This window comes from Hippopotamus amphibius, chromosome 2 (genome assembly GCF_030028045.1).
Source record: "Hippopotamus amphibius kiboko isolate mHipAmp2 chromosome 2, mHipAmp2.hap2, whole genome shotgun sequence".
Classification (NCBI taxonomy): Eukaryota; Metazoa; Chordata; class Mammalia; order Artiodactyla; family Hippopotamidae; genus Hippopotamus; species Hippopotamus amphibius.
In genome coordinates this window covers 222,078,238-222,102,294 of record NC_080187.1, presented here as the reverse complement: position 1 = coordinate 222,102,294, position 24,057 = coordinate 222,078,238, and the positions used below count along the sequence as shown (strand labels likewise).

Here is a 24,057-nt window from a genome sequence, read left to right as displayed (position 1 = left end):
GGAAGCATGTGAGGTAAGCCTTCACATGTGGCAGGGCGCAGGTGAGTGAGGAGGGCCTCAGTTGGGTCGATGATGAGAACTCATATGGTCCTGAAGAGAGCTGATGACCAAAAAATCATGCTCAATAGGATTACGCTGAGGCCTAAAGGAGGGATGCAGAGGCAGGATGGCCTGGATTTTTTGTCCATTGCAGAGCCCTAGGTGTGGGTGTGGGTGTGGGTGTGGGTGTGGGTGTTGGAGCAGCCTCTCCCTCGAGGAAATCCCTTGTGACTCCTCCGAATGTAGGAGGCTTCCACGTATCCAAGACATGTTGCCGCCTTTGGTTTTCTATCCTGCTCCCTAGTGCCAGGGCCCACATGTTCTGAGGCCATGGGTGGAGTCTTTCCTTAAGCTTTTCTTCTTTGAATTTTGTGTTTCAGGCCAAGCCTTGGAATGGACTCACCACAGCCAGAATGTTTTTCAGTGAGTGGCTCTTTTGGTTGCTACCGATAGGCCCCAGAGAATGTTGAACTATGGGCTGGCCGCCCTCGCAGCAGCCAGTACAGGGTAGTCTTTTGGCAACCTCCTGCCTACCAAGGAGGAATGTCTGCTGCTGCCCCAAATTTATGAGCTCACATCTGGTGCACTCACATGCCTTCATTAGAGCTGTATTCTAGTCAGAGAGCACGTAGAGACAGTGTTTTCTTCCTTGGCCCCAGGCGGAACATCTCTAGAGACCTCTGTGCACCTAGAGGCAGAGTATGATCACCAACTGAGGGAATGGTCCCTTGTGGTGTGTGCTTTATGGCTTCCCAAAACCTGTCAGTAGGGAAGGCTCATGCCCCCTGCCTAGAGATGGTGAGAGGCAGGCAGGAGCCCATCCTCAGGTGCTTGGAGGCAGGATGCTGCTGGTTATTTCAAGGGCTGGAAGACATGCCCTGGTCTTCAATGGGGTTGTGCCAGGACTCTGTGAGGGAACGTGGTGCTTTGTTGGAGCCACATGTTCCGAATGGGGCCTCTGATGGGGTCTGCATGCACACACAGGACCATAGCTTCTCCTGGGTTGGTTGTCCTCTGCGGAAGCCACTGCTTTGTCAGAGAGCCCCCTCCAGAGGAGAAAAGGCTTCCTGGTGTCCATTCCTCCATGAAGGCTTTGCAGAGCCCTTAGGCATCCCATTATCATGTCCATCATGAGGCCCTGTTGACCTGAAGGGGAGGGGTGGTCCCGGGATGGGGGCTGAGGAGGGTGTAGCTGCATGGCTGTTGTTTGGTAGACTTGCACGGGCCAGAGTAGGGAATGCTGCCACAGAAGAAATTGGCCCTGTTTGGGAATCTCTGTGCTCCCCAAGGAGGAATGCTTGACGTGGCTCCCCATCCACCGGGTCTGTTGGCTGGTCTTGAAATTCAACTCGATTGACCTGACGTGTAGTAAGACTGACCATGGAGGCACCATTTCATTACGTGGTGCCCTGGGGAGCCACCACGCAGATCACTGTGCATGTCGAGGCAGAGCACGAGGATGTACTGAGCATATGGTCAGTTGTGGGGTGTGCTTGAGTGACTTCCAAGAAGCGTTGGTTGGGAGGGTGTGGGGCCAGGCCTGGAGGTGGTGAGAGGCAACAAGGACCCTCCATCAGGGACTTGGCAGCTAGATGCTCTTGGCCCTTGTGAGAGCTGAAGGGCAGGTCCCTTGCTGGAATGGGGTTTGCCAGGTCTCTGTGAGGGATCATGGGCCCTCAGATAGGCCAGTTGTGTCGGACAGGCCCTTTCATGGGTTCTGCATACAGATACAGGCCTGTGGCATCTCTTGGGGTGGCCTTCCTCTACGGGAGCCACTGCCTACCAAGAGAGCTCCCTACAGCTCCTGTGAATGTCCACTGTGTGGGACATAAAGGCCTCATTGTCTGGGTGTTGTGCACATGGACAAGCCGAGTGTCACATCGGCCAGCACACGCTTGCCCAGACCAGGGTGGGGCCCAGAGGAATGTCTCCATTCCCCCAGACACATCCCCAGTGTGGTCGCCGCCAAGCAGACCTGGTGCCAGGCCTTGTGCTGCCTGGAGGATCCATGAGGCTAGTCCTTCCCTGGGGAGACATATAGGTACTGGTTCTTTCATCTGCCCCTGACACAGTATTAAGGTACATAAGATGACATTGATCCACCTGTCCACTCATGCCTTCATCTTTCTAAATGTGGATGGATGGAGGGAGTGAGCCAAGGACGAGGGTCGAAAGGGAGGGAGCTAGAGCATTCTGGAGGAAGGGAGGCAGGAAGGAAGCTATGTAGGGAGCTGTTTGTATGCGTTTCAGCTATGTGTTCCTGTCTCTGCGTGGAGGTACTTTTGGGCCCTATGTTCCTGGATGTATTGCTGCCGGTATTTCTTGTAGCATCATTCGATGCATGAGCATGTGGCACACACGTCCCCCAATGCATCTAGCATGGAGTTGGAGTTCTCACAGCTGTCCTTCTCACCTCTTGGCAGACATCGTCCCCAGAGAAATGAAGATCTGTGTTTAGCCTATGTTCCCTAGGGCAATCACCATGAGCCTTGGCCCAGCACGTGGATTCGACAGAATGGCACATCCCTTCAGGCATCCTTCTTTGCAGGAAGCATCTGAGGTAAGCCTTCACATGTGGCAGGGCGCAGGTGAGTGAGGAGGGCCTCAGTTGGGTCGATGATGAGAACTCATATGGTCCTGAAGAGAGCTGATGACCAAAAAATCATGCTCAATAGGATTACGCTGAGGCCTAACGGAGGGATGCAGAGGCAGGATGGCCTGGATTTTTTGTCCATTGCAGAGCCCTAGGTGTGGGTGTGGGTGTGGGTGTGGGTGTGGGTGTTGGAGCAGCCTCTCCCTCGAGGAAATCCCTTGTGACTCCTCCGAGTGTAGGAGGCTTCCACGTATCCAAGACATGTTGCCGCCTTTGGTTTTCTATCCTGCTCCCTAGTGCCAGGGCCCACATGTTCTGAGGCCATGGGTGGAGTCTTTCCTTAAGCTTTTCTTCTTTGAATTTTGTGTTTCAGGCCAAGCCTTGGAATGGACTCACCACAGCCAGAATGTTTTGCAGTGAGTGGCTCTTTTGGTTGCTACCGATAGGCCCCAGAGAATGTTGAACTATGGGCTGGCCGCCCTCGTAGCAGCCAGTACAGGGTAGTCTTTTGGCAACCTCCTGCCTACCAAGGAGGAATGTCTGCTGCTGCCCCAAATTTATGAGCTCACATCTGGTGCACTCACATGCCTTCATTAGAGCTGTATTCTAGTCAGAGAGCACGTAGAGGCAGTGTTTTCTTCCTTGGCCCCAGGTGGAATATCTCTAGAGACCTCTGTGCACCTAGAGGCAGAGTATGATCACCAACTGAGGGAATGGTCCCTTGTGGTGTGTGCTTTATGGCTTCCCAAAACCTGTCAGTAGGGAAGGCTCATGCCCCCTGCCTAGAGATGGTGAGAGGCAGGCAGGAGCCCATCCTCAGGTGCTTGGAGGCAGGATGCTGCTGGTTATTTCAAGGGCTGGAAGACATGCCCTGGTCTTCAATGGGGTTGTGCCAGGACTCTGTGAGGGAACGTGATGCTTTGTTGGAGCCACATGTTCCGAATGGGGCCTCTGATGCAGTCTGCATGCACACATAGGACCATAGCTTCTCCTGGGATTGTTGTCCTCTGCGGAAGCCACTGCTTTGTTAGAGAGCCCCCTCCAGAGTTGAAAAGGCTTCCTGGTGTCCATTCCTCCATGAAGGCTTTGCAGAGCCCTTAGGCATCCCATTATCATGTCCATCATGAGGCCCTGTTGACCTGAAGGGGAGGGGTTGTCCCGAGATGGGGGCTGAGGAGGGTGTAGCTGCATGGCTGTTGTTTGGTGGACTTGCACGGGCCAGAGTAGGGAATGCTGCCACAGAAGAAATTGGCCCTGTTTGGGAATCTCTGTGCTCCCCAAGGAGGAATGCTTGACGTGGCTCCCCATCCACCGGGTCTGTTGGCGGGTCTTGAAATTCAACTCGATTGACCTGACGTGTAGTAAGACTGACCAGGGAGGCACCATTTCATTACGTGGTGCCCTGGGGAGCCACCACGCAGATCACTGTGCATGTCGAGGCAGAGCACGAGGATGTACTGAGCATATGGTCAGTTGTGGGGTGTGCTTGAGTGACTTCCAAGAAGCGTTGGGTGGGAGGGTGTGGGGCCAGGCCTGGAGGTGGTGAGAGGCAACAAGGACCCTCCATCAGGGACTTGGCAGCTAGATGCTCTTGGCTCTTGTGAGAGCTGAAGGGCAGGTCCCTTGCTGGAATGGGGTTTGCCAGGTCTCTGTGAGGGATCATGGGCCCTCAGATAGGCCAGTTGTGTCGGACAGGCCCTTTCATGGGTTCTGCATACAGATACAGGCCTGTGGCATCTCTTGGGGTGGCCTTCCTCTACGGGAGCCACTGCCTACCAAGAGAGCTCCCTACAGCTCCTGTGAATGTCCACTGTGTGGGACATAAAGGCCTCATTCTCTGGGTGTTGTGCACAGGGACAAGCCGAGTGTCACATCGGCCAGCACACGCTTGCCCAGACCAGGGTGGGGCCCAGAGGAATGTCTCCATTCCCCCAGACACATCCCCAGTGTGGTCCCCGCCAAGCAGACCTGGGGCCAGGCCTTGTGCTGCCTGGAGGATCCATGAGGCTAGTCCTTCCCTGGGGAGACATATAGGTACTGGTTCTTTCATCTGCCCCTGACACAGTATTAAGGTACATAAGATGACATTGATCCACCTGTCCACTCATGCCTTCATCTTTGTAAATATGGATGGATGGAGGGAGTGAGCCAAGGACGAGGGTCAAAAGGGAGGGAGCTAGAGCATTCTGGAGGAAGGGAGGCAGGAAGGAAGCTAGGTAGGGAGCTGTTTGTATGCGTTTCAGCTAAGTGTTCCTGTCTCTGCGTGTAGGTACTTTTGGGCCCTATGTTCCTGGATGTATTGCTGCAGGTGTTTCTTGTACCATCATTCGATGCATGAGCGTGTGGCACACACGTCCCCCAATGCATCTAGCATGGAGTTGGAGTTCTCACAGCTGTCCTTCTCACCTCTTGGCAGACGTCGCCCCAGAGAAATGAAGATCTGTGTTTAGCCTATGTTCCCTAGGGCAATCACCATGAGCCTTGGCCCAGCACGTGGATTCGACAGAATGGCACATCCCTTCAGGCATCCTTCTTTGCAGGAAGCATCTGAGGTAAGCCTTCACATGTGGCAGGGCGCAGGTGAGTGAGGAGGGCCTCAGTTGGGTCAATGATGAGAACTTATATGGTCCTTAAGAGAGCTGATGACCAAAAAATCATGCTCAATAGGATTACGCTGAGGCCTAACGGAGGGATGCAGAGGCAGGATGGCCTGGATTTTTGGTCCATTGCAGAGCCCTAGGTGTGGGTGTGGGTGTGGGTGTGGGTGTGGGTGTTGGAGCAGCCTCTCCCTCGAGGAAATCCCTTGTGACTCCTCCGAGTGTAGGAGGCTTCCACGTATCCAAGACATGTTGCTGCCTTTGGTTTTCTATCCTGCTCCCTAGTGCCAGGGCCCACATGTTCTGAGGCCATGGGTGGAGTCTTTCCTTAAGCTTTTCTTCTTTGAATTTTGTGTTTCAGGCCAAGCCTTGGAATGGACTCACCACAGCCAGAATGTTTTGCAGTGAGTGGCTCTTTTGGTTGCTACCGATAGGCCCCAGAGAATGTTGAACTATGGGCTGGCCGCCCTCGCAGCAGCCAGTACAGGTTAGTCTTTTGGCAACCTCCTGCCTACCAAGGAGGAATGTCTGCTGCTGCCCCAAATTTATGAGCTCACATCTGGTGCACTCACATGCCTTCATTAGAGCTGTATTCTAGTCAGAGAGCACGTAGAGGCAGTGTTTTCTTCCTTGGCCCCAGGCGGAACATCTCTAGAGACCTCTGTGCACCTAGAGGCAGAGTATGATCACCAACTGAGGGAATGGTCCCTTGTGGTGTGTGCTTTATGGCTTCCCAAAACCTGTCAGTAGGGAAGGCTCATGCCCCCTGCCTAGAGATGGTGAGAGGCAGGCAGGAGCCCATCCTCAGGTGCTTGGAGGCAGGATGCTGCTGGTTATTTCAAGGGCTGGAAGACATGCCCTGGTCTTCAATGGGGTTGTGCCAGGACTCTGTGAGGGAACGTGATGCTTTGTTGGAGCCACATGTTCCGAATGGGGCCTCTGATGCAGTCTGCATGCACACACAGGACCATAGCTTCTCCTGGGATTGTTGTCCTCTGCGGAAGCCACTGCTTTGTCAGAGAGCCCCCTCCAGAGTTGAAAAGGCTTCCTGGTGTCCATTCCTCCATGAAGGCTTTGCAGAGCCCTTAGGCATCCCATTATCATGTCCATCATGAGGCCCTGTTGACCTGAAGGGGAGGGGTGGTCCCGAGATGGGGGCTTAGGAGGGTGTAGCTGCATGGCTGTTGTTTGGTGGACTTGCACGGGTCAGAGTAGGGAATGCTGCCACAGAAGAAATTGGCCCTGTTTGGGAATCCCTGTGCTCCCCAAGGAGGAATGCTTGACGTGGCTCCCCATCCACCGGGTCTGATGGCGGGTCTTGAAATTCAACTCGATTGACCTGACGTGTAGTAAGACTGACCATGGAGGCACCATTTCATTACGTGGTGCCCTGGGGAGCCACCACGCAGATCACTGTGCATGTCGAGGCAGAGCACGAGGATGTACTGAGCATATGGTCAGTTGTGGGGTGTGCTTGAGTGACTTCCAAGAAGCGTTGGTTGGGAGGGTGTGGGGCCAGGCCTGGAGGTGGTGAGAGGCAACAAGGACCCTTCATCAGGGACTTGGCCGCTAGATGCTCTTGGCTCTTGTGAGAGCTGAAGGGCAGGTCCCTTGCTGGAATGGGGTTTGCCAGGTCTCTGTGAGGGATCATGGGCCCTCAGATAGGCCAGTTGTGTCGGACAGGCCCTTTCATGGGTTCTGCATACAGATACAGGCCTGTGGCATCTCTTGGGGTGGCCTTCCTCTACGGGAGCCACTGCCTACCAAGAGATCTCCCTACAGCTCCTGTGAATGTCCACTGTGTGGGACATAAAGGCCTCATTGTCTGGGTGTTGTGCACATGGACAAGCCGAGTGTCACATCGGCCAGCACACGCTTGCCCAGACCAGGGTGGGGCCCAGAGGAATGTCTCCATTCCCCCAGACACATCCCCAGTGTGGTCCCCGCCAAGCAGACCTGGTGTCAGGCCTTGTGCTGCCTGGAGGATCCATGAGGTTAGTCCTTCCCTGGGGAGACATATAGGTACTGGTTCTTTCATCTGCCCCTGACACAGTATTAAGGTACATAAGATGGCATTGATCCACCTGTCCACTCATGCCTTCATCTTTCTAAATGTGGATGGATGGAGGGAGTGAGCCAAGGACGAGGGTCGAAAGGGAGGGAGCTAGAGCATTCTGGAGGAAGGGAGGCAGGAAGAAAGCTAGGTAGGGAGCTGTTTGTACGCGTTTCAGCTATGTGTTCCTGTCTCTGCGTGGAGGTACTTTTGGGCCCTATGTTCCTGGATGTATTGCTGCAGGTATTTCTTGTAGCATCATTCGATGCATGAGCATGTGGCACACACGTCCCCCAATGCATCTAGCATGGAGTTGGAGTTCTCACAGCTGTCCTTCTCACCTCTTGGCAGACATCGTCCCCAGAGAAATGAAGATCTGTGTTTAGCCTATGTTCCCTAGGGCAATCACCATGAGCCTTGGCCCAGCACGTGGATTCGACAGAATGGCACATCCCTTCAGGCATCCTTCTTTGCAGGAAGCATCTGAGGTAAGCCTTCACATGAGGCAGGGCGCAGGTGAGTGAGGAGGGCCTCAGTTGGGTCGATGATGAGAACTCATATGGTCCTGAAGAGAGCTGATGACCAAAAAATCATGCTCAATAGGATTACGCTGAGGCCTAACGGAGGGATGCAGAGGCAGGATGGCCTGGATTTTTGGTCCATTGCAGAGCCCTAGGTGTGGGTGTGGGTGTGGGTGTGGGTGTGGGTGTGGGTGTGGGTGTTTGAGCAGCCTCTCCCTCGAGGAAATCCCTTGTGACTCCTCCGAGTGTAGGAGGCTTCCACGTATCCAAGACATGTTGCCGCCTTTGGTTTTCAATCCTGCTCCCTAGTGCCAGGGCCCACATGTTCTGAGGCCATGGGTGGAGTCTTTCCTTAAGCTTTTCTTCTTTGAATTTTGTGTTTCAGGCCAAGCCTTGGAATGGACTCACCACAGCCAGAATGTTTTGCAGTGAGTGGCTCTTTTGGTTGCTACCGATAGGCCCCAGAGAATGTTGAACTATGGGCTGGCCGCCCTCGTAGCAGCCAGTACAGGGTAGTCTTTTGGCAACCTCCTGCCTACCAAGGAGAAATGTCTGCTGCTGCCCCAAATTTATGAGCTCACATCTGGTGCACTCACATGCCTTCATTAGAGCTGTATTCTAGTCAGAGAGCACGTAGAGGCAGTGTTTTCTTCCTTGGCCCCAGGTGGAATATCTCTAGAGACCTCTGTGCACCTAGAGGCAGAGTATGATCACCAACTGAGGGAATGGTCCCTTGTGGTGTGTGCTTTATGGCTTCCCAAAACCTGTCAGTAGGGAAGGCTCATGCCCCCTGCCTAGAGATGGTGAGAGGCAGGCAGGAGCCCATCCTCAGGTGCTTGGAGGCAGGATGCTGCTGGTTATTTCAAGGGCTGGAAGACATGCCCTGGTCTTCAATGGGGTTGTGCCAGGACTCTGTGAGGGAACGTGATGCTTTGTTGGAGCCACATGTTCCGAATGGGGCCTCTGATGCAGTCTGCATGCACACATAGGACCATAGCTTCTCCTGGGATTGTTGTCCTCTGCGGAAGCCACTGCTTTGTTAGAGAGCCCCCTCCAGAGTTGAAAAGGCTTCCTGGTGTCCATTCCTCCATGAAGGCTTTGCAGAGCCCTTAGGCATCCCATTATCATGTCCATCATGAGGCCCTGTTGACCTGAAGGGGAGGGGTTGTCCCGAGATGGGGGCTTAGGAGGGTGTAGCTGCATGGCTGTTGTTTGGTGGACTTGCACGGGCCAGAGTAGGGAATGCTGCCACAGAAGAAATTGGCCCTGTTTGGGAATCTCTGTGCTCCCCAAGGAGGAATGCTTGACGTGGCTCCCCATCCACCGGGTCTGTTGGCGGGTCTTGAAATTCAACTCGATTGACCTGACGTGTAGTAACACTGACCAGGGAGGCACCATTTCATTACGTGGTGCCCTGGGGAGCCACCACGCAGATCACTGTGCATGTCGAGGCAGAGCACGAGGATGTACTGAGCATATGGTCAGTTGTGGGGTGTGCTTGAGTGACTTCCAAGAAGCGTTGGTTGGGAGGGTGTGGGGCCAGGCCTGGAGGTGGTGAGAGGCAACAAGGACCCTCCATCAGGGACTTGGCAGCTAGATGCTCTTGGCTCTTGTGAGAGCTGAAGGGCAGGTCCCTTGCTGGAATGGGGTTTGCCAGGTCTCTGTGAGGGATCATGGGCCCTCAGATAGGCCAGTTGTGTCGGACAGGCCCTTTCATGGGTTCTGCATACAGATACAGGCCTGTGGCATCTCTTGGGGTGGCCTTCCTCTACGGGAGCCACTGCCTACCAAGAGAGCTCCCTACAGCTCCTGTGAATGTCCACTGTGTGGGACATAAAGGCCTCATTCTATGGGTGTTGTGCACAGGGACAAGTCGAGTGTCACATCGGCCAGCACACGCTTGCCCAGACCAGGGTGGGGCCCAGAGGAATGTCTCCATTCCCCCAGACACATCCCCAGTGTGGTCCCCGCCAAGCAGACCTGGGGCCAGGCCTTGTGCTGCCTGGAGGATCCATGAGGCTAGTCCTTCCCTGGGGAGACATATAGGTACTGGTTCTTTCATCTGCCCCTGACACAGTATTAAGGTACATAAGATGACATTGATCCACCTGTCCACTCATGCCTTCATCTTTGTAAATATGGATGGATGGAGGGAGTGAGCCAAGGACGAGGGTCAAAAGGGAGGGAGCTAGAGCATTCTGGAGGAAGGGAGGCAGGAAGGAAGCTAGGTAGGGAGCTGTTTGTATGCGTTTCAGCTAAGTGTTCCTGTCTCTGCGTGTAGGTACTTTTGGGCCCTATGTTCCTGGATGTATTGCTGCAGGTGTTTCTTGTAGCATCATTCGATGCATGAGCGTGTGCCACACACGTCCCCCAATGCATCTAGCATGGAGTTGGAGTTTTCACAGCTGTCCTTCTCACCTCTTGGCAGACGTCGCCCCAGAGAAATGAAGATCTGTGTTTAGCCTATGTTCCCTAGGGCAATCACCATGAGCCTTGGCCCAGCACGTGGATTCGACAGAATGGCACATCCCTTCAGGCATCCTTCTTTGCAGGAAGCATCTGAGGTAAGCCTTCACATGTGGCAGGGCGCAGGTGAGTGAGGAGGGCCTCAGTTGGGTCAATGATGAGAACTTATATGGTCCTTAAGAGAGCTGATGACCAAAAAAATCATGCTCAATAGGATTACGCTGAGGCCTAACGGAGGGATGCAGAGGCAGGATGGCCTGGATTTTTGGTCCATTGCAGAGCCCTAGGTGTTGGTGTGGGTGTGGGTGTGGGTGTGGGTGTTGGAGCAGCCTCTCCCTCGAGGAAATCCCTTGTGACTCCTCCGAGTGTAGGAGGCTTCCACGTATCCAAGACATGTTGCCGCCTTTGGTTTTCTATCCTGCTCCCTAGTGCCAGGGCCCACATGTTCTGAGGCCATGGGTGGAGTCTTTCCTTAAGCTTTTCTTCTTTGAATTTTGTGTTTCAGGCCAAGCCTTGGAATGGACTCACCACAGCCAGAATGTTTTGCAGTGAGTGGCTCTTTTGGTTGCTACCGATAGGCCCCAGAGAATGTTGAACTATGGGCTGGCCGCCCTCGCAGCAGCCAGTACAGGGTAGTCTTTTGGCAACCTCCTGCCTACCAAGGAGGAATGTCTGCTGCTGCCCCAAATTTATGAGCTCACATCTGGTGCACTCACATGCCTTCATTAGAGCTGTATTCTAGTCAGAGAGCACGTAGAGGCAGTGTTTTCTTCCTTGGCCCCAGGCGGAACATCTCTAGAGACCTCTGTGCACCTAGAGGCAGAGTATGATCACCAACTGAGGGAATGGTCCCTTGTGGTGTGTGCTTTATGGCTTCCCAAAACCTGTCAGTAGGGAAGGCTCATGCCCCCTGCCTAGAGATGGTGAGAGGCAGGCAGGAGCCCATCCTCAGGTGCTTGGAGGCAGGATGCTGCTGGTTATTTCAAGGGCTGGAAGACATGCCCTGGTCTTCAATGGGGTTGTGCCAGGACTCTGTGAGGGAACGTGATGCTTTGTTGGAGCCACATGTTCCGAATGGGGCCTCTGATGCAGTCTGCATGCACACACAGGACCATAGCTTCTCCTGGGATTGTTGTCCTCTGCGGAAGCCACTGCTTTGTCAGAGAGCCCCCTCCAGAGTTGAAAAGGCTTCCTGGTGTCCATTCCTCCATGAAGGCTTTGCAGAGCCCTTAGGCATCCCATTATCATGTCCATCATGAGGCCCTGTTGACCTGAAGGGGAGGGGTGGTCCCGAGATGGGGGCTTAGGAGGGTGTAGCTGCATGGCTGTTGTTTGGTGGACTTGCACGGGTCAGAGTAGGGAATGCTGCCACAGAAGAAATTGGCCCTGTTTGGGAATCCCTGTGCTCCCCAAGGAGGAATGCTTGACGTGGCTCCCCATCCACCGGGTCTGATGGCGGGTCTTGAAATTCAACTCGATTGACCTGACGTGTAGTAAGACTGACCATGGAGGCACCATTTCATTACGTGGTGCCCTGGGGAGCCACCACGCAGATCACTGTGCATGTCGAGGCAGAGCACGAGGATGTACTGAGCATATGGTCAGTTGTGGGGTGTGCTTGAGTGACTTCCAAGAAGCGTTGGTTGGGAGGGTGTGGGGCCAGGCCTGGAGGTGGTGAGAGGCAACAAGGACCCTTCATCAGGGACTTGGCCGCTAGATGCTCTTGGCTCTTGTGAGAGCTGAAGGGCAGGTCCCTTGCTGGAATGGGGTTTGCCAGGTCTCTGTGAGGGATCATGGGCCCTCAGATAGGCCAGTTGTGTCGGACAGGCCCTTTCATGGGTTCTGCATACAGATACAGGCCTGTGGCATCTCTTGGGTTGGCCTTCCTCTACGGGAGCCACTGCCTACCAAGAGATCTCCCTACAGCTCCTGTGAATGTCCACTGTGTGGGACATAAAGGCCTCATTGTCTGGGTGTTGTGCACATGGACAAGCCGAGTGTCACATCGGCCAGCACACGCTTGCCCAGACCAGGGTGGGGCCCAGAGGAATGTCTCCATTCCCCCAGACACATCCCCAGTGTGGTCCCCGCCAAGCAGACCTGGTGCCAGGCCTTGTGCTGCCTGGAGGATCCATGAGGTTAGTCCTTCCCTGGGGAGACATATAGGTACTGGTTCTTTCATCTGCCCCTGACACAGTATTAAGGTACATAAGATGGCATTGATCCACCTGTCCACTCATGCCTTCATCTTTCTAAATGTGGATGGATGGAGGGAGTGAGCCAAGGACGAGGGTCGAAAGGGAGGGAGCTAGAGCATTCTGGAGGAAGGGAGGCAGGAAGAAAGCTAGGTAGGGAGCTGTTTGTACGCGTTTCAGCTATGTGTTCCTGTCTCTGCGTGGAGGTACTTTTGGGCCCTATGTTCCTGGATGTATTGCTGCAGGTATTTCTTGTAGCATCATTCGATGCATGAGCATGTGGCACACACGTCCCCCAATGCATCTAGCATGGAGTTGGAGTTCTCACAGCTGTCCTTCTCACCTCTTGGCAGACATCGTCCCCAGAGAAATGAAGATCTGTGTTTAGCCTATGTTCCCTAGGGCAATCACCATGAGCCTTGGCCCAGCACGTGGATTCGACAGAATGGCACATCCCTTCAGGCATCCTTCTTTGCAGGAAGCATCTGAGGTAAGCCTTCACATGAGGCAGGGCGCAGGTGAGTGAGGAGGGCCTCAGTTGGGTCGATGATGAGAACTCATATGGTCCTGAAGAGAGCTGATGACCAAAAAATCATGCTCAATAGGATTACGCTGAGGCCTAACGGAGGGATGCAGAGGCAGGATGGCCTGGATTTTTGGTCCATTGCAGAGCCCTAGGTGTGGGTGTGGGTGTGGGTGTGGGTGTGGGTGTGGGTGTGGGTGTTGGAGCAGCCTCTCCTCGAGGAAATCCCTTGTGACTCCTCCGAGTGTAGGAGGCTTCCACGTATCCAAGACATGTTGCCGCCTTTGGTTTTCAATCCTGCTCCCTAGTGCCAGGGCCCACATGTTCTGAGGCCATGGGTGGAGTCTTTCCTTAAGCTTTTCTGCTTTGAATTTTGTGTTTCAGGCCAAGCCTTGGAATGGACTCACCACAGCCAGAATGTTTTGCAGTGAGTGGCTCTTTTGGTTGCTACCGATAGGCCCCAGAGAATGTTGAACTATGGGCTGGCCGCCCTCGTAGCAGCCAGTACAGGGTAGTCTTTTGGCAACCTCCTGCCTACCAAGGAGGAATGTCTGCTGCTGCCCCAAATTTATGAGCTCACATCTGGTGCACTCACATGCCTTCATTAGAGCTGTATTCTAGTCAGAGAGCACGTAGAGGCAGTGTTTTCTTCCTTGGCCCCAGGTGGAATATCTCTAGAGACCTCTGTGCACCTAGAGGCAGAGTATGATCACCAACTGAGGGAATGGTCCCTTGTGGTGTGTGCTTTATGGCTTCCCAAAACCTGTCAGTAGGGAAGGCTCATGCCCCCTGCCTAGAGATGGTGAGAGGCAGGCAGGAGCCCATCCTCAGGTGCTTGGAGGCAGGATGCTGCTGGTTATTTCAAGGGCTGGAAGACATGCCCTGGTCTTCAATGGGGTTGTGCCAGGACTCTGTGAGGGAACGTGATGCTTTGTTGGAGCCACATGTTCCGAATGGGGCCTCTGATGCAGTCTGCATGCACACATAGGACCATAGCTTCTCCTGGGATTGTTGTCCTCTGCGGAAGCCACTGCTTTGTTAGAGAGCCCCCTCCAGAGTTGAAAAGGCTTCCTGGTGTCCATTCCTCCATGAAGGCTTTGCAGAGCCCTTAGGCATCCCATTATCATGTCCATCATGAGGCCCTGTTGACCTGAAGGGGAGGGGTTGTCCCGAGATGGGGGCTGAGGAGGGTGTAGCTGCATGGCTGTTGTTTGGTGGACTTGCACGGGCCAGAGTAGGGAATGCTGCCACAGAAGAAATTGGCCCTGTTTGGGAATCTCTGTGCTCCCCAAGGAGGAATGCTTGACGTGGCTCCCCATCCACCGGGTCTGTTGGCGGGTCTTGAAATTCAACTCGATTGACCTGACGTGTAGTAAGACTGACCATGGAGGCACCATTTCATTACGTGGTGCCCTGGGGAGCCACCACGCAGATCACTGTGCATGTCGAGGCAGAGCACGAGGATGTACTGAGCATATGGTCAGTTGTGGGGTGTGCTTGAGTGACTTCCAAGAAGCGTTGGTTGGGAGGGTGTGGGGCCAGGCCTGGAGGTGGTGAGAGGCAACAAGGACCCTCCATCAGGGACTTGGCAGCTAGATGCTCTTGGCTCTTGTGAGAGCTGAAGGGCAGGTCCCTTGCTGGAATGGGGTTTGCCAGGTCTCTGTGAGGGATCATGGGCCCTCAGATAGGCCAGTTGTGTCGGACAGGCCCTTTCATGGGTTCTGCATACAGATACAGGCCTGTGGCATCTCTTGGGGTGGCCTTCCTCTACGGGAGCCACTGCCTACCAAGAGAGCTCCCTACAGCTCCTGTGAATGTCCACTGTGTGGGACATAAAGGCCTCATTCTCTGGGTGTTGTGCACAGGGACAAGCCGAGTGTCACATCGGCCAGCACACGCTTGCCCAGACCAGGGTGGGGCCCAGAGGAATGTCTCCATTCCCCCAGACACATCCCCAGTGTGGTCCCCGCCAAGCAGACCTGGTGCCAGGCCTTGTGCTGCCTGGAGGATCCATGAGGCTAGTCCTTCCCTGGGGAGACATATAGGTACTGGTTCTTTCATCTGCCCCTGACACAGTATTAAGGTACATAAGATGGCATTGATCCACCTGTCCACTCATGCCTTCATCTTTGTAAATATGGATGGATGGAGGGAGTGAGCCAAGGACGAGGGTCGAAAGGGAGGGAGCTAGAGCATTCTGGAGGAAGGGAGGCAGGAAGGAAGCTAGGTAGGGAGCTGTTTGTATGCGTTTCAGCTAAGTGTTCCTGTCTCTGCGTGTAGGTACTTTTGGGCCCTATGTTCCTGGATGTATTGCTGCAGGTGTTTCTTGTAGCATCATTCGATGCATGAGCGTGTGGCACACACGTCCCCCAATGCATCTAGCATGGAGTTGGAGTTCTCACAGCTGTCCTTCTCACCTCTTGGCAGACGTCGCCCCAGAGAAATGAAGATCTGTGTTTAGCCTATGTTCCCTAGGGCAATCACCATGAGCCTTGGCCCAGCACGTGGATTCGACAGAATGGCACATCCCTTCAGGCATCCTTCTTTGCAGGAAGCATCTGAGGTAAGCCTTCACATGTGGCAGGGCGCAGGTGAGTGAGGAGGGCCTCAGTTGGGTCAATGATGAGAACTTATATGGTCCTGAAGAGAGCTGATGACCAAAAAATCATGCTCAATAGGATTACGCTGAGGCCTAACGGAGGGATGCAGAGGCAGGATGGCCTGGATTTTTGGTCCATTGCAGAGCCCTAGGTGTGGGTGTGGGTGTGGGTATGGGTGTGGGTGTTGGAGCAGCCTCTCCCTCGAGGAAATCCCTTGTGACTCCTCCGAGTGTAGGAGGCTTCCACGTATCCAAGACATGTTGCTGCCTTTGGTTTTCTATCCTGCTCCCTAGTGCCAGGGCCCACATGTTCTGAGGCCATGGGTGGAGTCTTTCCTTAAGCTTTTCTTCTTTGAATTTTGTGTTTCAGGCCAAGCCTTGGAATGGACTCACCACAGCCAGAATGTTTTGCAGTGAGTGGCTCTTTTGGTTGCTACCGATAGGCCCCAGAGAATGTTGAACTATGGGCTGGCCGCCCTCGCAGCAGCCAGTACAGGGTAGTCTTTTGGCAACCTCCTGCCTACCAAGGAGGAATGTCTGCTGCTGCCCCAAATTTATGAGCTCACATCTGGTGCACTCACATGCCTTCATTAGAGCTGTATTCTAGTCAGAGAGCACGTAGAGGCAGTGTTTTCTTCCTTGGCCCCAGGCGGAACATCTCTAGAGACCTCTGTGCACCTAGAGGCAGAGTATGATCACCAACTGAGGGAATGGTCCCTTGTGGTGTGTGCTTTATGGCTTCCCAAAACCTGTCAGTAGGGAAGGCTCATGCCCCCTGCCTAGAGATGGTGAGAGGCAGGCAGGAGCCCATCCTCAGGTGCTTGGAGGCAGGATGCTGCTGGTTATTTCAAGGGCTGGAAGACATGCCCTGGTCTTCAATGGGGTTGTGCCAGGACTCTGTGAGGGAACGTGATGCTTTGTTGGAGCCACATGTTCCGAATGGGGCCTCTGATGCAGTCTGCTTGCACACACAGGACCATAGCTTCTCCTGGGATTGTTGTCCTCTGCGGAAGCCACTGCTTTGTCAGAGAGCCCCCTCCAGAGTTGAAAAGGCTTCCTGGTGTCCATTCCTCCATGAAGGCTTTGCAGAGCCCTTAGGCATCCCATTATCATGTCCATCATGAGGCCCTGTTGACCTGAAGGGGAGGGGTGGTCCCGAGATGGGGGCTTAGGAGGGTGTAGCTGCATGGCTGTTGTTTGGTGGACTTGCACGGGTCAGAGTAGGGAATGCTGCCACAGAAGAAATTGGCCCTGTTTGGGAATCCCTGTGCTCCCCAAGGAGGAATGCTTGACGTGGCTCCCCATCCACCGGGTCTGATGGCGGGTCTTGAAATTCAACTCGATTGACCTGACGTGTAGTAAGACTGACCATGGAGGCACCATTTCATTACGTGGTGCCCTGGGGAGCCACCACGCAGATCTCTGTGCATGTCGAGGCAGAGCACGAGGATGTACTGAGCATATGGTCAGTTGTGGGGTGTGCTTGAGTGACTTCCAAGAAGCGATGGTTGGGAGGGTGTGGGGCCAGGCCTGGAGGTGGTGAGAGGCAACAAGGACCCTTCATCAGGGACTTGGCAGCTAGATGCTCTTGGCTCTTGTGAGAGCTGAAGGGCAGGTCCCTTGCTGGAATGGGGTTTGCCAGGTCTCTGTGAGGGATCATGGGCCCTCAGATAGGCCAGTTGTGTCGGACAGGCCCTTTCATTGGTTCTGCATACAGATACAGGCCTGTGGCATCTCTTGGGGTGGCCTTCTTCTACGGGAGCCACTGCCTACCAAGAGATCTCCCTACAGCTCCTGTGAATGTCCACTGTGTGGGACATAAAGGCCTCATTGTCTGGGTGTTGTGCACATGGACAAGCCGAGTGTCACATCGGCCAGCACACGCTTGCCCAGACCAGGGTGGGGCCCAGAGGAATGTCTCCATTCCCCCAGACACATCCCCAGTGTGGTCCCCGCCAAGCAGACCTGGTGCCAGGCCTTGTGCTGCCTGGAGGATCCATGAGGTTAGTCCTTCCCTGGGGAGACATATAGGTACTGGTTCTTTCATCTGCCCCTGACACAGTATTAAGGTACATAAGATGGCATTGATCCACCTGTCCACTCATGCCTTCATCTTTCTAAATGTGGATGGATGGAGGGAGTGAGCCAAGGACGAGGGTCGAAAGGGAGGGAGCTAGAGCATTCTGGAGGAAGGGAGGCAGGAAGAAAGCTAGGTAGGGAGCTGTTTGTACGCGTTTCAGCTATGTGTTCCTGTCTCTGCGTGGAGGTACTTTTGGGCCCTATGTTCCTGGATGTATTGCTGCCGGTATTTCTTGTAGCATCATTCGATGCATGAGCATGTGGCACACACGTCCCCCAATGAATCTAGCATGGAGTTGGAGTTCTCACAGCTGTCCTTCTCACCTCTTGGCAGACATCGTCCCCAGAGAAATGAAGATCTGTGTTTAGCCTATGTTCCCTAGGGCAATCACCATGAGCCTTGGCCCAGCACGTGGATTCGACAGAATGGCACATCCCTTCAGGCATCCTTCTTTGCAGGAAGCATGTGAGGTAAGCCTTCACATGTGGCAGGGCGCAGGTGAGTGAGGAGGGCCTCAGTTGGGTCGATGATTAGAACTCATATGGTCCTGAAGAGAGCTGATGACCAAAAAATCATGCTCAATAGGATTACGCTGAGGCCTAAAGGAGGGATGCAGAGGCAGGATGGCCTGGATTTTTGGTCCATTGCAGAGCCCTAGGTGTGGGTGTGGGTGTGGGTGTGGGTGTGGGTGTTGGAGCAGCCTCTCCCTCGAGGAAATCCCTTGTGACTCCTCCGAGTGTAGGAGGCTTCCACGTATCCAAGACATGTTGCCGCCTTTGGTTTTCTATCCTGCTCCCTAGTGCCAGGGCCCACATGTTCTGAGGCCATGGGTGGAGTCTTTCCTTAAGCTTTTCTTCTTTGAATTTTGTGTTTCAGGCCAAGCCTTGGAATGGACTCACCACAGCCAAAATGTTTTGCAGTGAGTGGCTCTTTTGGTTGCTACCGATAGGCCCCAGAGAATGTTGAACTATGGGCTGGCCGCCCTCGCAGCAGCCAGTACAGGGTAGTCTTTTGGCAACCTCCTGCCTACCAAGGAGGAATGTCTGCTGCTGCCCCAAATTTATGAGCTCACATCTGGTGCACTCACATGCCTTCATTAGAGCTGTATTCTAGTCAGAGAGCACGTAGAGGCAGTGTTTTCTTCCTTGGCCCCAGGCGGAACATCTCTAGAGACCTCTGTGCACCTAGAGGCAGAGTATGATCACCAACTGAGGGAATGGTCCCTTGTGGTGTGTGCTTTATGGCTTCCCAAAACCTGTCAGTAGGGAAGGCTCATGCCCCCTGCCTAGAGATGGTGAGAGGCAGGCAGGAGCCCATCCTCAGGTGCTTGGAGGCAGGATGCTGCTGGTTATTTCAAGGGCTGGAAGACATGCCCTGGTCTTCAATGGGGTTGTGCCAGGACTCTGTGAGGGAACGTGATGCTTTGTTGGAGCCACATGTTCCGAATGGGGCCTCTGATGCAGTCTGCTTGCACACACAGGACCATAGCTTCTCCTGGGATTGTTGTCCTCTGCGGAAGCCACTGCTTTGTCAGAGAGCCCCCTCCAGAGTTGAAAAGGCTTCCTGGTGTCCATTCCTCCATGAAGGCTTTGCAGAGCCCTTAGGCATCCCATTATCATGTCCATCATGAGGCCCTGTTGACCTGAAGGGGAGGGGTGGTCCTGAGATGGGGGCTTCGGAGGGTGTAGCTGCATGGCTGTTGTTTGGTGGACTTGCACGGGTCAGAGTAGGGAATGCTGCCACAGAAGAAATTGGCCCTGTTTGGGAATCCCTGTGCTCCCCAAGGAGGAATGCTTGACGTGGCTCCCCATCCACCGGGTCTGATGGCGGGTCTTGAAATTCAACTCGATTGACCTGACGTGTAGTAAGACTGACCATGGAGGCACCATTTCATTACGTGGTGCCCTGGGGAGCCACCACGCAGATCTCTGTGCATGTCGAGGCAGAGCACGAGGATGTACTGAGCATATGGTCAGTTGTGGGGTGTGCTTGAGTGACTTCCAAGAAGCGATGGTTGGGAGGGTGTGGGGCCAGGCCTGGAGGTGGTGAGAGGCAACAAGGACCCTTCATCAGGGACTTGGCAGCTAGATGCTCTTGGCTCTTGTGAGAGCTGAAGGGCAGGTCCCTTGCTGGAATGGGGTTTGCCAGGTCTCTGTGAGGGATCATGGGCCCTCAGATAGGCCAGTTGTGTCGGACAGGCCCTTTCATGGGTTCTGCATACAGATACAGGCCTGTGGCATCTCTTGGGGTGGCCTTCCTCTACGGGAGCCACTGCCTACAAAGAGAGCTCCCTACAGCTCCTGTGAATGTCCACTGTGTGGGACATAAAGGCCTCATTGTCTGGGTGTTGTGCACATGGACAAGCCGAGTGTCACATCGGCCAGCACACGCTTGCCCAGACCAGGGTGGGGCCCAGAGGAATGTCTCCATTCCCCCAGACACATCCCCAGTGTGGTCCCCGCCAAGCAGACCTGGTGCCAGGCCTTGTGCTGCCTGGAGGATCCATGAGGCTAGTCCTTCCCTGGGGAGACATATAGGTACTGGTTCTTTCATCTGCCCCTGACACAGTATTAAGGTACATAAGATGGCATTGATCCACCTGTCCACTCATGCCTTCATCTTTCTAAATGTGGATGGATGGAGGGAGTGAGCCAAGGACGAGGGTCGAAAGGGAGGGAGCTAGAGCATTCTGGAGGAAGGGAGGCAGGAAGAAAGCTAGGTAGGGAGCTGTTTGTACGCGTTTCAGCTATGTGTTCCTGTCTCTGCGTGGAGGTACTTTTGGGCCCTATGTTCCTGGATGTATTGCTGCCGGTATTTCTTGTAGCATCATTCGATGCATGAGCATGTGGCACACACGTCCCCCAATGAATCTAGCATGGAGTTGGAGTTCTCACAGCTGTCCTTCTCACCTCTTGGCAGACATCGTCCCCAGAGAAATGAAGATCTGTGTTTAGCCTATGTTCCCTAGGGCAATCACCATGAGCCTTGGCCCAGCACGTGGATTCGACAGAATGGCACATCCCTTCAGGCATCCTTCTTTGCAGGAAGCATGTGAGGTAAGCCTTCACATGTGGCAGGGCGCAGGTGAGTGAGGAGGGCCTCAGTTGGGTCGATGATGAGAACTCATATGGTCCTGAAGAGAGCTGATGACCAAAAAATCATGCTCAATAGGATTACGCTGAGGCCTAAAGGAGGGATGCAGGGGCAGGATGGCCTGGATTTTTGGTCCATTGCAGAGCCCTAGGTGTGGGTGTGGGTGTGGGTGTGGGTGTGGGTGTTGGAGCAGCCTCTCCCTCGAGGAAATCCCTTGTGACTCCTCCGAGTGTAGGAGGCTTCCACGTATCCAAGACATGTTGCCGCCTTTGGTTTTCTATCCTGCTCCCTAGTGCCAGGGCCCACATGTTCTGAGGCCATGGGTGGAGTCTTTCCTTAAGCTTTTCTTCTTTGAATTTTGTGTTTCAGGCCAAGCCTTGGAATGGACTCACCACAGCCAAAATGTTTTGCAGTGAGTGGCTCTTTTGGTTGCTACCGATAGGCCCCAGAGAATGTTGAACTATGGGCTGGCCGCCCTCGCAGCAGCCAGTACAGGGTAGTCTTTTGGCAACCTCCTGCCTACCAAGGAGGAATGTCTGCTGCTGCCCCAAATTTATGAGCTCACATCTGGTGCACTCACATGCCTTCATTAGAGCTGTATTCTAGTCAGAGAGCACGTAGAGGCAGTGTTTTCTTCCTTGGCCCCAGGCGGAACATCTCTAGAGACCTCTGTGCACCTAGAGGCAGAGTATGATCACCAACTGAGGGAATGGTCCCTTGTGGTGTGTGCTTTATGGCTTCCCAAAACCTGTCAGTAGGGAAGGCTCATGCCCCCTGCCTAGAGATGGTGAGAGGCAGGCAGGAGCCCATCCTCAGGTGCTTGGAGGCAGGATGCTGCTGGTTATTTCAAGGGCTGGAAGACATGCCCTGGTCTTCAATGGGGTTGTGCCAGGACTCTGTGAGGGAACGTGATGCTTTGTTGGAGCCACATGTTCCGAATGGGGCATCTGATGCACTCTGCTTGCACACACAGGACCATAGCTTCTCCTGGGATTGTTGTCCTCTGCGGAAGCCACTGCTTTGTCAGAGAGCCCCCTCCAGAGTTGAAAAGGCTTCCTGGTGTCCATTCCTCCATGAAGGCTTTGCAGAGCCCTTAGGCATCCCATTATCATGTCCATCATGAGGCCCTGTTGACCTGAAGGGGAGGGGTGGTCCCGGGATGGGGGCTGAGGAGGGTGTAGCTGCATGGCTGTTGTTTGGTGGACTTGCACGGGTCAGAGTAGGGAATGCTGCCACAGAAGAAATTGGCCCTGTTTGGGAATCCCTGTGCTCCCCAAGGAGGAATGCTTGACGTGGCTCCCCATCCACCGGGTCTGATGGCGGGTCTTGAAATTCAACTCGATTGACCTGACGTGTAGTAAGACTGACCATGGAGGCACCATTTCATTACGTGGTGCCCTGGGGAGCCACCACGCAGATCTCTGTGCATGTCGAGGCAGAGCACGAGGATGTACTGAGCATATGGTCAGTTGTGGGGTGTGCTTGAGTGACTTCCAAGAAGCGATGGTTGGGAGGGTGTGGGGCCAGGCCTGGAGGTGGTGAGAGGCAACAAGGACCCTCCATCAGGGACTTGGCAGCTAGATGCTCTTGGCTCTTGTGAGAGCTGAAGGGCAGGTCCCTTGCTGGAATGGGGTTTGCCAGGTCTCTGTGAGGGATCATGGGCCCTCAGATAGGCCAGTTGTGTCGGACAGGCCCTTTCATGGGTTCTGCATACAGATACAGGCCTGTGGCATCTCTTGGGGTGGCCATCCTCTACGGGAGCCACTGCCTACCAAGAGAGCTCCCTACAGCTCCTGTGAATGTCCACTGTGTGGGACATAAAGGCCTCATTGTCTGGGTGTTGTGCACATGGACAAGCCGAGTGTCACATCGGCCAGCACACGCTTGCCCAGACCAGGGTGGGGCCCAGAGGAATGTCTCCATTCCCCCAGACACATCCCCAGTGTGGTCCCCGCCAAGCAGACCTGGTGCCAGGCCTTGTGCTGCCTGGAGGATCCATGAGGCTAGTCCTTCCCTGGGGAGACATATAGGTACTGGTTCTTTCATCTGCCCCTGACACAGTATTAAGGTACATAAGATGGCATTGATCCACCTGTCCACTCATGCCTTCATCTTTCTAAATGTGGATGGATGGAGGGAGTGAGCCAAGGACGAGGGTCGAAAGGGAGGGAGCTAGAGCATTCTGGAGGAAGGGAGGCAGGAAGGAAGCTCTGTAGGGAGCTGTTTGTATGCGTTTCAGCTAAGTGTTCCTGTCTCTGCTTGGAGGTACTTTTGGGCCCTATGTTCCTGGATGTATTGCTGCAGGTATTTCTTGTAGCATCATTCGATGCATGAGCGTGTGGCACACACGTCCCCCAATGCATGTAGCATGGAGTTGGAGTTCTCACAGCTGTCCTTCTCACCTCTTGGCAGACGTCGCCCCAGAGAAATGAAGATCTGTGTTTAGCCTATGTTCCCTAGGGCAATCACCATGAGCCTTGGCCCAGCACGTGGATTCGACAGAATGGCACATCCCTTCAGGCATCCTTCTTTGCAGGAAGCATCTGAGGTAAGCCTTCACATGTGGCAGGGCGCAGGTGAGTGAGGAGGGCCTCAGTTGGGTCGATGATGAGAACTCATATGGTCCTGAAGAGAGCTGATGACCAAAAAATCATGCTCAATAGGATTACGCTGAGGCCTAACGGAGGGATGCAGAGGCAGGATGGCCTGGATTTTTGGTCCATTGCAGAGCCCTAGGTGTGGGTGTGGGTGTGTGTGTGGGTGTGGGTGTGGGTGTTGGAGCAGCCTCTCCCTCGAGGAAATCCCTTGTGACTCCTCCGAGTGTAGGAGGCTTCCACGTATCCAAGACATGTTGCCGCCTTTGGTTTTCTATCCTGCTCCCTAGTGCCAGGGCCCACATGTTCTGAGGCCATGGGTGGAGTCTTTCCTTAAGCTTTTCTTCTTTGAATTTTGTGTTTCAGGCCAAGCCTTGGAATGGACTCACCACAGCCAGAATGTTTTGCAGTGAGTGGCTCTTTTGGTTGCTACCGATAGGCCCCAGAGAATGTTGAACTATGGGCTGGCCGCCCTCGCAGCAGCCAGTACAGGGTAGTCTTTTGGCAACCTCCTGCCTACCAAGGAGGAATGTCTGCTGCTGCCCCAAATTTATGAGCTCACATCTGGTGCACTCACATGCCTTCATTAGTGCTGTATTCTAGTCAGAGAGCACGTAGAGGCAGTGTTTTCTTCCTTGGCCCCAGGCGGAACATCTCTAGAGACCTCTGTGCACCTAGAGGCAGAGTATGATCACCAACTGAGG

General features: G+C 54.2%; 10 non-coding genes across 10 annotated transcripts; all 10 read left to right on the top strand.

The window, feature by feature from the left end:
• The first annotated feature begins 63 nt into the window (after nt 1-63).
• Nucleotides 64-144, top strand: LOC130847565 (small nucleolar RNA SNORD115). The gene has a single exon (XR_009052318.1). It is a non-coding gene; the product is annotated as a small nucleolar RNA SNORD115 (small nucleolar RNA).
• A 2,505-nt stretch (nt 145-2,649) lies between these two features.
• On the top strand, nt 2,650-2,730 carry LOC130847564 (small nucleolar RNA SNORD115). The gene has a single exon (XR_009052317.1). It is a non-coding gene; the product is annotated as a small nucleolar RNA SNORD115 (small nucleolar RNA).
• Nucleotides 2,731-5,234: 2,504 nt separating this feature from the next.
• Nucleotides 5,235-5,315, top strand: LOC130847348 (small nucleolar RNA SNORD115). The gene has a single exon (XR_009052113.1). It is a non-coding gene; the product is annotated as a small nucleolar RNA SNORD115 (small nucleolar RNA).
• A 2,505-nt stretch (nt 5,316-7,820) lies between these two features.
• On the top strand, nt 7,821-7,901 carry LOC130847563 (small nucleolar RNA SNORD115). The gene has a single exon (XR_009052316.1). It is a non-coding gene; the product is annotated as a small nucleolar RNA SNORD115 (small nucleolar RNA).
• Nucleotides 7,902-10,417: 2,516 nt separating this feature from the next.
• LOC130846932 (small nucleolar RNA SNORD115) lies at nt 10,418-10,499 on the top strand. The gene has a single exon (XR_009051727.1). It is a non-coding gene; the product is annotated as a small nucleolar RNA SNORD115 (small nucleolar RNA).
• A 2,505-nt stretch (nt 10,500-13,004) lies between these two features.
• On the top strand, nt 13,005-13,085 carry LOC130847562 (small nucleolar RNA SNORD115). Its single transcript, XR_009052315.1, has one exon. It is a non-coding gene; the product is annotated as a small nucleolar RNA SNORD115 (small nucleolar RNA).
• A 2,515-nt stretch (nt 13,086-15,600) lies between these two features.
• On the top strand, nt 15,601-15,681 carry LOC130847345 (small nucleolar RNA SNORD115). The gene has a single exon (XR_009052110.1). It is a non-coding gene; the product is annotated as a small nucleolar RNA SNORD115 (small nucleolar RNA).
• A 2,505-nt stretch (nt 15,682-18,186) lies between these two features.
• On the top strand, nt 18,187-18,267 carry LOC130846905 (small nucleolar RNA SNORD115). The gene has a single exon (XR_009051700.1). It is a non-coding gene; the product is annotated as a small nucleolar RNA SNORD115 (small nucleolar RNA).
• A 2,505-nt stretch (nt 18,268-20,772) lies between these two features.
• LOC130847561 (small nucleolar RNA SNORD115) lies at nt 20,773-20,853 on the top strand. Its single transcript, XR_009052314.1, has one exon. It is a non-coding gene; the product is annotated as a small nucleolar RNA SNORD115 (small nucleolar RNA).
• Nucleotides 20,854-23,357: 2,504 nt separating this feature from the next.
• On the top strand, nt 23,358-23,438 carry LOC130847559 (small nucleolar RNA SNORD115). The gene has a single exon (XR_009052312.1). It is a non-coding gene; the product is annotated as a small nucleolar RNA SNORD115 (small nucleolar RNA).
• The last annotated feature ends 619 nt before the right edge of the window (nt 23,439-24,057 follow it).